General features: G+C 48.6%; 1 protein-coding gene and 1 non-coding gene across 10 annotated transcripts in view; both read left to right on the plus strand.

Moving 5' to 3' along the window:
• Positions 1-14,478, plus strand: part of FOXN3 (forkhead box N3) — a 439,226-nt gene that overhangs the window by 263,863 nt on the left and 160,885 nt on the right. The window lies entirely within an intron of this gene.
• Positions 8,795-8,866, plus strand: TRNAW-CCA. The gene has a single exon. It is a non-coding gene; the product is annotated as a tRNA-Trp (tRNA).

Consider the following 14,478-nt stretch of genomic DNA (forward strand, 5'->3'; position numbering starts at 1 on the left):
CCCCTGACACACGGCCCGTTCTCCTGCCATCTTCCCTCCTCCTTACAAGCCCAGCAGCCTTGCTGCAGACGCCCACCAGCCGCCGGCAGGGTGCCCACCACCTCCATTCTCGCTCTGGCTTCACACGTTTCGGGATGAGAATCAGAAGCCTCGGGGTGAAGGGGAAAGAGAGCAGGGATGGCCGGATGGACAGTGGGTGCATGATTCTTTCTCGGAGCCAAGAAGGTTTCTGCAGCGCCCAGTGCGGGCTGACTTCCGCCCGTAAAAGTCGCGGGACACGGGAGTCACCCATCGGCTCTGTTCCCGGAGACGTGGGTGGTTTCTTCCTGGCAGGCAGGCACCCTTTGCTTCCTGTCCTGCCACCGATGTTGACGGTCAGCAGGCCTGTGCCCTCTGAGACCCTGTCAGAAGCTCTGCGGCCCTTGAGTAAGCGTCCACAAGAAGGGAGACCGGGAGAAAATGCCTCTGCGTTTAGCTGGTGAAGGTACTTAACTTGGTTTACTGGGAGCTAAGGAGGTACTTCAGAAATAGTTTATTAATACTTTTTTCACGTTTATTTGGCTGCACCGGGTCCTACTTGCAGCACGTGGAATCTGGTTCCCTGACCAAAGATCGAACCCAGGCCCGTGCATTGAGAGTGCAGAATCTTAGCTCCTGGACAACGAGAGAAGTCCCTGTAGTTTATCATGTCACCTGAAATTTGTCATGAGTGAGGCTGATAGAATCTCCCTGAATTGGAGGAATAAATACATCATGACATTAACCTCAAAACTCAGCACAGCCTTGTGACTTGAGATCAAATGCAGGGTTTCTCTGCCTTGACCCTGTTGATGTTTGGGGCGAGAGAATTCTCGGTTGTGAGGGGTTGTGTGCGTTGTAGGACGATTTGCCACATCCCTCCCCGCCACCCGCTAGCTGCCAGTACCAACCCCGCTCCTCAAACTTGTGATGATCAGAAGTGTCTCCAGAGATTGTCCTCTGTCCCCTGGGGGTCCAGATGGCCCCTGGCTGAGAGCCGTTTGCAGCCAGGGTTCTGCTGTGTTCTGAGTTTTAGGCCTTGAGAACTTCATCAGTTGTTATTCTGGAAATCATAGGAAAGGGCTTGGGTTTTGTTGTTGTTGTTAGAGTTCTACCTTGTTCACACAGAACTCCAGTCTCTAAAGTCTGTGACCAGGGTCACCAATTGAGACATTCATACCGAGCATTGGTGTCTGGTTAGCAGTGGGCTCAGCTGAATCCATTACCCACGTCACAGGCTTGCACTGTGGTGGGTATTTGGTTATGATTTGCAGACTGAGTTTGAGCAAGCTCCGGGAGTTGGTGATGGACAGGGAGGCTGGGCGTGCTGCAGTCCGTGGGGTTGCAAAGACTCGGACACGACCGAGTGGCTGACTGAGCCGGGGACTGAGTCGTACCTGCCTCTGCCAGTCGCGCGGCCGAGCAGTGTGAGCACGTGAGTTACTCCCTGTCCTTGTCTTTCTCCCTCCATGTCTAAGTGGAGGATGAGACCTGCCCTTCTTCTCGTTAAACGGCCCTGATGTGGCCAGTTCATCTGCTGAACTCACCTCCGGGGGTGGTTGTTTGGGACCGTGGAATTCTTCAAGGTTTCTTTCCCTGTTCCAGAGCCCAGATGGATTCCCAGTTTCCATCTTTCATAAAGCAAAACATCCATTTCCTCGCCCTGGGCTGGGTGAGCTGGGATGTTGCGTTAATCAGTCACCCACTGCTCCTGGAGCTCCCCCAGGCCACACTTTCTGCAAGTTTCTCATGACGCTCTGATGACTACGCTGCTTTCCTGCCACCCTCTAGTCTGAAAGGTGGACTTACCCTCAGTCTACCGCAACATGAGAATTGACTTCTGTGACCTGTGTGAAGTGCAACGGTTTAAGCTTCCTGCCTGTTTTGAAGCTCCTCCCAAGTCTGGAGAACAGTGGTGATGATTATTTTGGAAGGTACGAGAATGTACTCTGCAAGAGCGCTGTTCTGGGAGTCTGGAGACCTGGCTTTTTTAAAAATGTTGACGGTGGTCTATGCACCCTTTCCCAAGTCACTTCCTCTTTCTGGTTCTCATTTCCTGGATTTGTAAAGTGATGTATATAGGCTGGATCATCTCTGAGGTTCATTCTGACTCCAGCAGTCCATGCTTATTATAGTAATAGTTGTATTAGAATTATTAAATACTCTTATGTTTTAGAGCTAGAACCCTCGCAATCAGCCAGCCTTTGTGAGGAGGCTCTATTGTGTGTTTTTACAATGGGTTCCCTGCTCACTTGCGCCTGGTGGGGAGACTTGCACTAGTCTGGTGAGCTCAGAGGCCTTTCAGCATTAGAGGCACCACACAAGGGGTAAACCAGAAGTCCGAAAGATCAAGACACAAGTCTTGCCTTGAAGCTCCATAGGCAAGATGCTATCTCTAAACAGACCCACCAATTTCAGAAGGCTTCTTTCCACAGGTTGTTTTTGGAGGAGGGCGGGGGAGTGCCTAGATGCCGGGTACCCATGCATCTGAAGCTGTTGATACATTTCCTGTCCAGTTTAAGCCTTGTCTCCACACCTGTCATTTCTAGTTCGTATAAGCTTCATCTCCAGCATTCCAGGGTTGGTCCGCTCAAAGGTACTGTAGCCAAGCTCCCAGCAAGGGATACCCAGTCAAGGATAATATCTCTCGGCATATGTAACGGGAGAGAAATATTCAGAGCATCCTTTTCTTTCTCCAGAACAACTCTGCATATGTACCTTTCAGTTGTAGTCTTGCAGGTAAAATCTCACTTTCTCCAAGAAACCACATTTTGAACTCTTATCACACATCAGAATAAATATCCTAGATCACCTGGATGACACTTGGCAGATACTGCGTTATAGTGTGGTCCTTGTGTAGTCAATAAAGCAGAAACAGATGTTTTTCTGGAACTCTCTTGCTTTTTTGATGATCCAGCAGATATTGACAATTTGATCTCTGGTTCCTCTGCCTTTTCTAAAACCAGCTTGAACATCTGGAAGTTCTCGGTTCACGTATTGCTGAAGCCTGGCTTGGAGAATTTTGAGCATTACTTTACTAGCGTGTGAGATGAGTGCAATTGTGCGGTAGTTTGAGCATTCTTTGGGATTGCCTTTCCTAGGGATTGGAATAAAAACGGACCTTTTCCACTCCTGTGGCCACTGCTGAGTTTTCCAAATTTGCTGGCATACTGAGTGCAGCACTTTCTGATTACGCCAAAGCCTTCGACTGTGTGGATCACAATAAACTGTGGAAAATTCTGAAGGAGATGGGAATACCAGACCACCTGACCTGCCTCTTGAGAAACATGTATGCAGGTCAGGAAGCAACAGTTAGAACTGGACGTGGAACAACAGACTGGTTCCAAATAGGAAAAGGAGTACGTCAAGGCTGTATATTGTCACCCTGCTTATTTAAATTATATGCAGAGTACATCATGAGAAATGCTGAGCTGGATGAAGCACAAGCTGGAATCAAGATTGCTGGGAGAAATATCAATAACCTCAGATATGCAGATGACACCACCACCAGATATGCAGAAAGTGAAGAGGAACTAAAAGGCCTCTTGATGAAAGTGAAAGAGGAGAGTGAAAAAGTTGGCTTAAAGCTTAACATTCAGAAAACTAAGATCATGGCATCTGGTCCCATCCCCTCATGGGAAATAGATGGGGAGACAGTGGAAACAGTGTCAGATTTTACTTTGGGGGGGCTCTAAAATGACTGCAGATGGTGACTGCAGCCATGAAATTAAAAGACGCTTACTCCTCGGAAGGAAAGTTATGACCAATCTAGACAGCATATTAAAAAGCAGAGACATTACTTTGCCAGCAAAGTTCCATCTGGTCAAGGCTATGATTTTTCCAGTGGTCATGTATGGATGTGAGAGTTGGACTGTGAAGAAAGCTGAGTGCTGAAGAATTGATACTTTTGAACTGAGGTGTTGGAGAAGACTCTTGAGAGTCCCTTGGACTATAAGGAGATCCAACCAGTCTATCCTAAAGAGATCAGCCCTGGGTGTTCATTGGAAGGACTGATGCTGAAGCTGAAACTCCAATACTTTGGCCACCTGATGAGAAGAGTTGACTCATTGGAAAAGACCCTGATGCTGGGAGGGATCGGGGGCAGGAGGAGAAGGGGACGACAGAGGATGAGATGGCTGGATGGCATCACCGACTCGATGGGCATGAGTTTGAGTAAACTCCGGGAGTTTGTGATGGACAGGAAGGCCTGGCGTGCTGCGGTTCGTGGGGTCGTGGAGACTCGGACACGACTGAGCAACTGAACTGAACTGAACTGAACTGTGGTCCTTGTGTACTTGTGTGTACTTGTGTGATTTCTCTTAAAAGACTGTAATCGTCTTCCAGACGCTTGATTGTATTTAACCACCTGGAAAGACCCTGCAGCCCAGGGCGGGCTGTGTGTGCATTAGACACTGGTGAGCGTAGGTGGAATGAATGGGCAGATCACAGTGTCAGGAGCTGGGAAGCAGTCCATAAATAGTTGGTAGAACTGGACCAAATGGTAAGTGCTTAAACATGTCACCGTTCTCTGAAGTCTTTCTGCTTTATGCATTTACTTGGGTTAGAAAATAAGTTGAAGCTGTGTGTCCCTACTGAAGAGCGATTGGTGGCTCCTGGTTTTGTGCGGAGACAGAGAGCTCAGCTGTGTTACAGCTCTGAATCTTGTTTTTTTTTTTTAATCCGTGTTTACTATTTCTGGCCATTATGTACACTAGTATAAAAATTTAATTAGCTCCTTTCTTTTCAGTTAATTATTACAGCCCTGTTTGTTTGCTCTCTCGATAGAACCTGCGTTGTGGGAACCAGAGAGATCAATTTTCTATCAGAAAATTCATTACTTTTGAGTCACGTCCAGCGTGCCTGCAAGTGTATGTGCCACTCGGGGTGACTTTTCCGGCTGCTCGAGAGGGTCGTGGATGGGGAAGTGAGCCTGGCCAGTGTTCAGTTTAGTTACTGTCCTTCTTAGGGCGGTCCGTGCAGCAAAGTTAAAAGGTGTGCTGGGCTTCCCTGGTGGCCCAGTGGTGAGGAATCCGCCTGCCAGCGCAGGAGATGCGGGTTCGTTCCCTGGTCCGGGAAGAGCCTGCGTGGCCCCGAGCCGCTGAGCCCGTCAGCCACAACTGCCGCCTGTGCCTGAGCCCGGGGAACTGCAACCGTTGAGCCCACAGGCCCCAACTCCCGCAGCTGACACGCCCGAGAGCCTGTGCTCGGCAACAGGAGAAGCCGCTGCAGTGTGAACTCCAAACCTGCAGCTAGAGAGTAGCCCCCCCCCCCCCCCCGCGCCGTAGCTCGAGAAAGCCTGCACAGCAGCGGGGACCCAGCAGAGCCAGAAAGTTAACTGTAAATAAACAAATGAAAGGCTGTGTCACTCCTGAGATTAAACATATGCATGGGTCTTATTCATTCCTCATTCTTTAGCATTTTCTTAGGAATTGAGAGTTGAAATTAGGGAATGCTCAGAAACAAGATGGCGGAGTGGAAGGACGTGTGCTCATCTGCTCCGGCGAGAACTCCAAAGTTGCAACTAACCACTGAACAGCCATCAGCAGGAGACTGCTGGCTGCGACCAAGAAAAGACAGCCCACGTCCAAAGGCAACGGAGAAGCCCCAGCAAGACGGTGGGAGGGCAAAACCGTACTTAGACTGAAACCCCATACCTGCCAGAGACGCTCAGAGGGTGCAGACAAAGTAATATGAAAAGGCAAAAGGAGATGACGCTGAAAGATGATCGCCCCAGGTAGGTAGGTGCGCCATATGCTACTGGACAAGAGTGGAGAAATAGCTCCAGAAGGAAGGAAGAGGCAGAACCACAGCGAAACAGTGCCCGGTGGTGGATGTCACTGGTGATGGAAGTGAAGTCCAATGTCGTAAAAAACAATATTGCATAGGATCCTGGAATGTTAGGTCCATGAATCAAGGTAAATTGGAAGTGGTCAAACAGGAGATGGCAAAAGTGAACATTGCAATTGTAGAATCAGTGAATATTCAGTATCATTCAGTATCACAGTAATCCAAGTCTGTGCCCCAACCACTAATGCTGAAGTTGAACGGTTCTATGAGGACCTACAAGACCTTCTAGAAGTAGCACCCAAAAAGATGTCCTTTTCGTCATAGGGGACTGGAATGCAAAAGTAGGAAGTCAAGAGATACCTGGAGTAACAGGCAAGTTTGGCCTTGGAGTACAACATGAAGCAGGGCAAAGGCTAACAGAGTTTTGGGAAGAGAACGCACTGGTCATGGCAAACATCCTCTTCCAACAACACAAGAGACGACCCTACACATGGACATCACCAGATGGTCAATACTGAAATGAGATTGATTATATGCTTTGCAGCCAAAGATGGAGAAGTTCTATACAGTCAGCAAAAACAAGACCGGGAGCTGACTGTGGCTCAGATCATGAACTCCTTATTGCCAAATTCAGACTAAATTGAAGACAGTGGGGAAAACCACTGGACTGTTCAGGTGTGACCTAAATCAAATCCCTTACGATCATACAGTGAAAGTGACAAATAGATTCCAGGGATTAGATCTGATAGACAGAGGGCCTGAAGAACTATGGATGGAGGTTGATAACATTGTCAGGAGGCAGGGATCAAATCCATCCCCAAGAAAAAGAGGCATTTTGCAAAAAGGCAAAATGGCTGTCTGAGGAGGCCTTACAAATAGCTGAGAAAAGAAGAGAAGCGAAAAGCAAAGGAGAAAAGGAGAGATATACCCGTTTGAATGCAGAGTTCCAAAGAATAGCACGGAGAGATAAGAAAGCCTTCCTCAGTGATCAGTGCAAAGAAATAGAGGAAAACAATAGAATGGGAAAGACTAGAGATCTCTTCAAGAAAATTAGAGATACCAAGGGAACATTGCATGCAAAGATGAGCACAATAAAGGACAGAAATGGTAGGGACCTAATAGAAGCAGAAGATATTAAGAAGAGGTGGCAAGAGAATACACAGAAGAACTGTACAGAAAAGATCTTCACGACTCAGATAACCATGATGGTGTGATCACTCACCTAGAGCCAGACATCCTGGAATGTGAAGTCAAGTGGGCCTTAGGAGGCATCACTATGAACAAAGCTAGTAGAGGTGATAGAATTCAGTTGAGCTATTTCGAATCTTAAAAGATGATGCTGTGAAAGTGCTGCACTCAATATGCCAGCAAATTTGGAAAACTCAGCAGTGGCCACAGGACTGGAAAAGGTTCATTTTCATTCCAATCCCAAAGAAAGGCAGTGCCAAAAAATGTTCAAACTACCGCACAATTGCCCTCATCTCACACACTAATAAAGTAATGCTCAAAATTCTCCAAGCCGGGCTTCAACAATACATGAACCATGAACTTCCAAATGTTCAAACTGGATTTAGAAAAGGCAGAGAAACCAGAGAGCAAATTGCCAACATCCACTGGACCATCAAAAAAGCAAGAGAATTCCAGAAAAACATCTACTTCTGCTTCATTGATTATGCTAAAACCTTTGACTGTGTGGATCACAATAAACTGTGGAAAATTCTGAAAGACATGGGAATACCAGACCGCCTGACCTGTCTTCTTAGAAACCTGTATGCAGGTCAGGAAGCAACAGTTAGAACTGGACATGGAACAACAGACTGGTTCCAAATAGGAAAAGGAGTACATCAAGGCTGTATATTGTCACCCTGCTTTTTTAACTTATATGCAGAGTACATCATGAGAAACGCTGGGCTGGAGGAAGCCCAAGCTGGAATCAAGATTGCCGGGAGAAATATCAATAACCTCAGATATGTAGATGACACCACCACCAGATATGCAGAAAGTGAAGAGGAACTAAAAAGCCTCTTGATAAAAGTGAAAGAGGAGAGTGAAAAAGTTGGCTTAAAGCTTAACATTCAGAAAACTAAGATCATGACATCCAGTCCCATCACTTCATGGCAAATAGATGGGAAAACAATGGAAACAGTGACAGACTTTATTTTCTTTGGGTCCAAAATGACTGCAGATGGTGATTGCAGCCATGAAATTAAAAGACGCTTGCTCCTTGGAAGAAAAGCTATGACCAACCTAGACAGCATATTAAAAAGCAGAGACATTACTTTGCCAGCAAAGGTCCATTTAGTCATAACTATGGTTTTTCCAGTAGTCATGTATGGACGTGAGAGTGGGACTATAAAGAAAGCTGAGCCCCAAAGAATTGATGCTTTTGAACAGGGGTGTTAGAGAAGACTCTTGAGAGTCCCTTGGACTGCAAGGAGATCCAACCAGTCAATCATAAAGGAAATCAATCTTGAATATTCATTGGAAGGACTGATGCTGCAGCTGAAGATCTAATACTTTGGCCACTTGATTCGAAGAGCTGGCTTACTGGAAAAGACCCCGATGCTGGGAAAGATTGAAGGTGGGAAGAGAAGGGGACGACAGAGCATGAGATGGTCGGATGGCATCACCGACTCAATGGACATGAGTTTGAGCAAGCTCCAGGAGTAGGTGATGGACAGGTAGGTGTGGCGTGCTGCCGTCCATGGGGTCGCAAGAGTTGGACATGACTGAGTGACTGAACTGAACATGTTCATGAATATGTACATGTTAAGACAGGCCTTTTCTTTCAAGAACATCTATAGAAAAAGGTGTCGGTTCTGGGAGGGCAGGGACCCAGAGTTTTGTTCACTCTTTACCAGTGTTGCCTGGTACATGGTAAGTGTTTGGTAAATAGTTGGTGAGTTAAGATGCATGAGATAAATACTAACTGGTGTTGCTTTTGATCATTGCTTTCTGGATCCGAGGGCCTCTGTGACTGTCTCAGACTTCCCTGGTGGCTCAGATGGTAAAGCGTCTGCCTCCAATGCGGGAGACCCGGGTTCAATCCCTGGGTTGGGAAGATGTCCTGGAGAAGGAAATGGCAACCCGCTCCAATACTCTTGCCTGGAAAATCCCATGGATGGAGGAGCCTGGTAGGCTACAGTCTATTGGGTCGCAAAGAGTAGGACATGACTGAGCGACTTCTCTTTCTGTGACTCTAAGTCTCCACAAATAATGTCTTGGATGGCGCCGCTTTTCCAGTGTTGACATGACCACGCCTGTCTTCAAGAATTGCAGCTCCGGGGCCTAACTTGGCAGGGCCCGGGCTGAGCCTGGTCCCCACGAGGCACAGGAAATGCCCAGTGCACCTCACACCTCCCCGAGGACAGAGCGGGGTAGGCGCTCACACCTCGCATAGAGCCGCTCTCGGCATGCGGCAAGGTTGATTAACTTCTGTTGTCTGTTCCTGGGTCTGTGAAGCTGGACCAGTGACACCCACCATCCAGAGTGGGTGGTGGGTGATGGACGATGGAGCAGGTTATGAGATGTGAAATATATATATCCGTTTACGATTCTTTTTCCTTCTCGTCGTATCTTCTCCACCCTCCTCTGTACTGAACGGTTACTTCTTACTCGTGCAGAAATGGGGCCGGTGGGATCAAGGGCCCCCATCACCTCCGTCCCTTGGTGCTTTAGGGAATCTTCGATACGGTGCTGAGTTTGAGGCTAACGCACCAGTGCAGGAAGTACTTGTTCTCGGTGGGAGGGAGCCCCACCGTCTGTGATGATGGAAAGGTTCTGATCCATGCTGCCCCAGGCACAGAGTCTAGCCAAGCGTGCCGTCGAGCGCTGGCGATGTGGCCAGATTGACTGAGGAGCTGAGTGTTTCATTTCATTTGAATGAGAATGTAAACCCCTCACATGGTGAGTGACTAGCGCATTGGACATGAAGCTCCAGGGCCTTGCTTCGGGACTAGTGGCCTGTCCATTTCCTGGGAGCTCATGAGAATCGTAGGCTCTCGGACATCACCCCAGACCTTCCAGGTCAGAATCAGCACCAAAAAAAAAAAAAAAAAAAAAGAATCAGCACCGATGACGGTTCATGTGCACTTTCGGATTTAAGACACGTGGGGCTGGCGTCTGAGCCACTCAGGGTTGCCCCTGGACTTTCGTGCAGCTCTGGTGCTGGGCGGTCGGCTCCTGGGTGCCAGAGGGTTCTTGCTGTCCCCTTTGCCTCGTGACCACCCTCGTGTGGCCTCCAGGGACCCATGTAGTGGGTCTCTGTGCCTCCCTGTGGTTGAGAGATCAAAGGAAAAAGTTACGTAGCTTTTCGCTCTGGACTGAATGCTACTAATCTCTATGTTCCCATGTTTTCTCCCCAACAGGTAACTCTCTTTTTATCTTACCACTCATCGCGCTGTAGCTTTATTTTCCCCACTACTTTGCCTTAAACTGGTAAAGATGTGGGTATGTATGTACGTATATTCTCTCTCTCTCTCTCAAACTTTCTGGATGTTTCAAACCAAATCATTATGTTAAGGTTATGGTTATCTTCATGCTCCTAGCAGCCTGGCTAGTGATAAATGTTTCAAAAGGATAGATAGCATTTTCTCTGTGAAATGAGAGAAATGTCCCCCACCTCTCTGAAAGTGCTAATAGCATCTCTTCTGTAGTGGAACTGATTTAGCTAACTGAAAAAACAGAAAGCGTCACAGGTTTCTTTGCTGTCTATCGGTCAGCTCACTTTGGGGTTGTTACTTGGATATTGCTGAGATCAGCCAAGTTGGAGATTGGGTGGAGACGCTTCGTTCTGCCGTCTTTTTAGTCTCGAATGCTCTCACACAGCATGTGCTGAGGGCTTGCCACCAGATGTTTCTGTGATGTGGGCGGCAGGTTGCAAAAGCACGTTAAGCTGCATCTTGGGCCTTCCCTGGTGGATCAGCTGGTAAAGAATCCGCCTGCAATGCAGGAGACCCGGGTTGGATCCCTGGGTCAGGAAGACCCCCTGGAGAAAGGAAAGGCTACCCAGCCCAGTGTTCTGGCCTGGAGAATTCCCTGGACTGTATAGTCCATGGGGTCGCAAAGAGTCGGACACGACTGAGTGCCTTTCACTTTCACTGGAGCTGCCAAGGGCACCGTGAGGAAACTGAGGGAGCGAGCTAGAAGGGGCGCCCCACCCGGCCCCCGTGCTCCTGGCCTGTTTCTAAAGCGGACCCAAGGTCACAGCTCGGGTGAATGACAGCCACATTGACCCCTGGTGCTTCGGTTGAGGGTTTGCACACCCCGCCCTCCCCCACGCCTGCCTGTGCTCCCCGCCAGGAACGGCCCCTTCTGTAGCCCCTGACCTCCTTCCTTCTGCCTGTGGATGTCATTGCGTCTGGTCTCTCCTCCTCCGGGTCTTTACTCAGATGTCACCTTCCGAAAGATGCTTTGCCTAGCCGCTCCATCAAAAATAGTGCAGGTACACACCCATGCATGCAGCCCACGCCACCATTCTCTATTCCGTTGCCCTTCTTTCTTTTTCTCCTCAGCTCTTATTCTCACCTGCCTTATATGCATTTATTTGTATACATGTTCCCTTGACAGCTTGGACTTTGTTTTATTCGCACTATATCCTCAAGATCTGGAACAGTGCTCACCCCCAAACAGCATGAGATACATATTTTTTAATGAGCCAAGGAATGAATGAATGGATGGATGAGTTAATGGACAGATGGATGGATGGATGATTGAAGGAGTGGATGGGTGGGTGGATGATTGAAGGAATGGATGGATGAATGGATGATTGAAGGAATGGATGGATGGATGAATGGATGGATGGTTGAATGATTGAAGGAATGGATGGATGGATGGATGGATGAGTGAGTGAATGGATGGAATGATGGATGAATGGATGTATGGATGGATGATTGAAGGAATGGATGGATGAATGGATGATTGAAAGAATGCATGGATGGATGGATGGATTGATGGGTGGGTGGGTGGGTGGATGAACGGGTGGATGAGTGACTATCTAAGCGGGGGAGCTTCTGATGCCTCCTGCTTGGCTGCCTCCTTGCCCCTGACAGCTCCTTCCAGAGGCTTTCTGTATTCATGGCTCCTGACAACTTTCCTAGCCCCTCCCTTCACCCTTACCAAATACTCTTCATCTTTTGCTATGCCTCTGCATTGTTCCCCGTATTTATTTGTCTTCCTTCCCTCCACGCCCGCTGCAGACCCGGGCACTGTGTCCCCGAGTGACCCGAGCCCCGTCTCCCCGGCTTTTACGCAAAGCCCTGTGTGTCGACTCTAAGTTATGTGAGGAAGGGACCACCTCTGTCTTGCACCGCGTGGCTCCCCCCACCTTCAGACTGAGCATCCGGCCCAGAGTAGGTGTTTGATGCCTGTGTGTTCGGGGTGAATGGGGCCATCTAATTCTATGGGAGAAGCAAGTCTCACTTCTCTAGAATCCGGTATTTCTCTGGCACGGGGAGGCCTGACCGTTCAAGCTGTGAGATTTAAAGACAGTGCTTCCTGCTGATTATTGGCAGTAGCCCTGGAGGAGCTGAGCCCTCACGGGTCCCGAGCTCCGGCACGCGGCTCCCCACACCGTGGCGCGGGGCAGGAGGTGGGGCAGCTCCCACCCTGGTTGCGTCGCCCCCACATTACCCCGAGAGGCCGCAGTCTCGGGGCCAGGAGAGTCGGAGTGGGTAAGAGGCTTTGCAGTGAGACGGTAGGAGCTAAAAGCTCCTTACTTTTGTTCCGGAACTAGTTTATCGGTTTTCTTCAAGGCAGCGAGACAATCCAGTTTAGGCTTTGGAGTTGTAGATCGATGTCCTGGGGTTCTTCAGATACTGGAGTCAGTGACCTATATTTGTACTTACTGGGCTCCTTGGTTTTTTCTTTTTCTTTTTTGGCTAAGGTCAGGAATGGAAATAAAAATACTAATTTTTAGATATATTACTATATTGTAATATAAAATTAAAATACAGCTTTAAACTATATTAAATTTAATTTAAATTAAAAACATTCCAAATGAACAAAACTGAACGCCCGTTCTATTGAGAGCATACAGAGACAGCTTCCCTTGAAAGCGAGCTTGTACTTGACCTGTGGGTCTTGAAGCCAGAGTCTGGGGAGTGGGCGGGTAGTGTGATCAGAACGCAGTTTCTCTGTCTTGAACTCGGAGAAGAAGGATCTTTGCACCTCAGTCCCAGCTCCCCTGTGAGTGAGGTCATTCCTAGAACTCGGCAGGTTTGGTTGGGACTCGGACGGAGTGAAGCCAGAGTGCTCCTCACCCTCGTGGTGGGTTTTATAGCTGTCACAGCTGTTCTCCTAATGCTTGAAAGTCTTTTTGCCTCAGATGCATCCTGGTGTGTGTTTCGCATGGCTCTTGGCCCAGGCGCCTGAATCTTAGTCAGCGTCTTCCTCCCCACACCGTCGGCCTTCCTGCTTCACCTGGAATGTTCACTGAGGTGAGGCAGCTCCTTGTTACTAGGGGAGCAGGCTTTCCTGTGCCCCTGGGTGTGAGCTGAAACTCCAGTACTCTGGCCACCTGATGCGAAGAGCTGACGACTCCTTAGAAAAGACTGTGATGCTGGGAAAGAGTGAAGGTGGGAGGAGGAGGGGATGACAGAGGATGAGATGGTTGGATGGCATCACCGACTCGATGGACATGAGTTTGAGTAAACTCTGGGAGTTGGTGATGGACAGGGAGGCCTGGTGTGCTGCAGCCCGTGGGGTCGCAAAGAGTTGGACACAACTGAGCGACTGAACTGAACTGGGTGTGAGCAGGGAGACCCATGAGGGATTTGTCCCCCTGCTGATAATACCTGGTCTGGCATTTTTTTTTTTTTAAGGATGCTTTGTTATTTTATTTTAATTTTTGGCTGCACCGTGCAAGATCTTGGTTCCCTGACCAGGAATTGACCCCTTGCCCCCTGCTTCTTAACCACCGGACCTCCAGGGAAGTCCCTTGGGTCCGATTCTTGCATGATGATTGGGGATCAGCTCAGTCACAGAGTTTCCCATCTCCAGTGAGGGGAGCAGTGTCTGGGCGATGTGGAAGGAACCGTTGGAGAGATTCTTCACACCCCAGAACCCAAGTTATGCAGAGTGTGGGAAACCTGGGCCTCTTGGTTACAGACCTTAACTACCATGCCTTGTGTTTGAATTTCCATTGTTAAAAACTTATCTGTGTATCTATTTTCTGCCAGTAGTTAGAAAATGCCAGACAAATACTTCATGCCTTGGAGGACATGGCAGTCTGCCCTTCAGCATTCTGCGTGTAACTATTGATGTAAAATGTGTGTCCACCCTGGAGAAGCCTCAGGAAGTGATCGCTTTGAATGAACCCCTGACCGGAGCGTCTGGCTTGCCCCTTTCCCTTCAAAGGGAAATAATCCCTCTCCTCTGCTTTCCCCTCCGCCTGCAAATGTTTTTATTTGACGATGGGGGCTAGCTGGGTTTCAGTTAATTAAAGTTTTAATTGTGTCTGATTCTGCAGCTGACCTCGTGTTTGCTTTCCTTGATAATGAAATGCAGAGTGTGGTCTCCGATCCCGCGCCCCAGCTGGACAGTAAGGGGGCTGGAGGCAGCCTTGGGACCTGCTCGCCCACCCGGCGGTCTGCGTCTGCTCTTTGTCTTGGGTGTTACATTCAGGTCTGAGGAGAGGGCTGGCGTAAGCTTTATAATCTGAACATTGTTCAAGAA

This window comes from Cervus elaphus, chromosome 12, assembly GCF_910594005.1.
Source record: "Cervus elaphus chromosome 12, mCerEla1.1, whole genome shotgun sequence".
Taxonomy (NCBI): domain Eukaryota; kingdom Metazoa; phylum Chordata; class Mammalia; order Artiodactyla; family Cervidae; genus Cervus; species Cervus elaphus.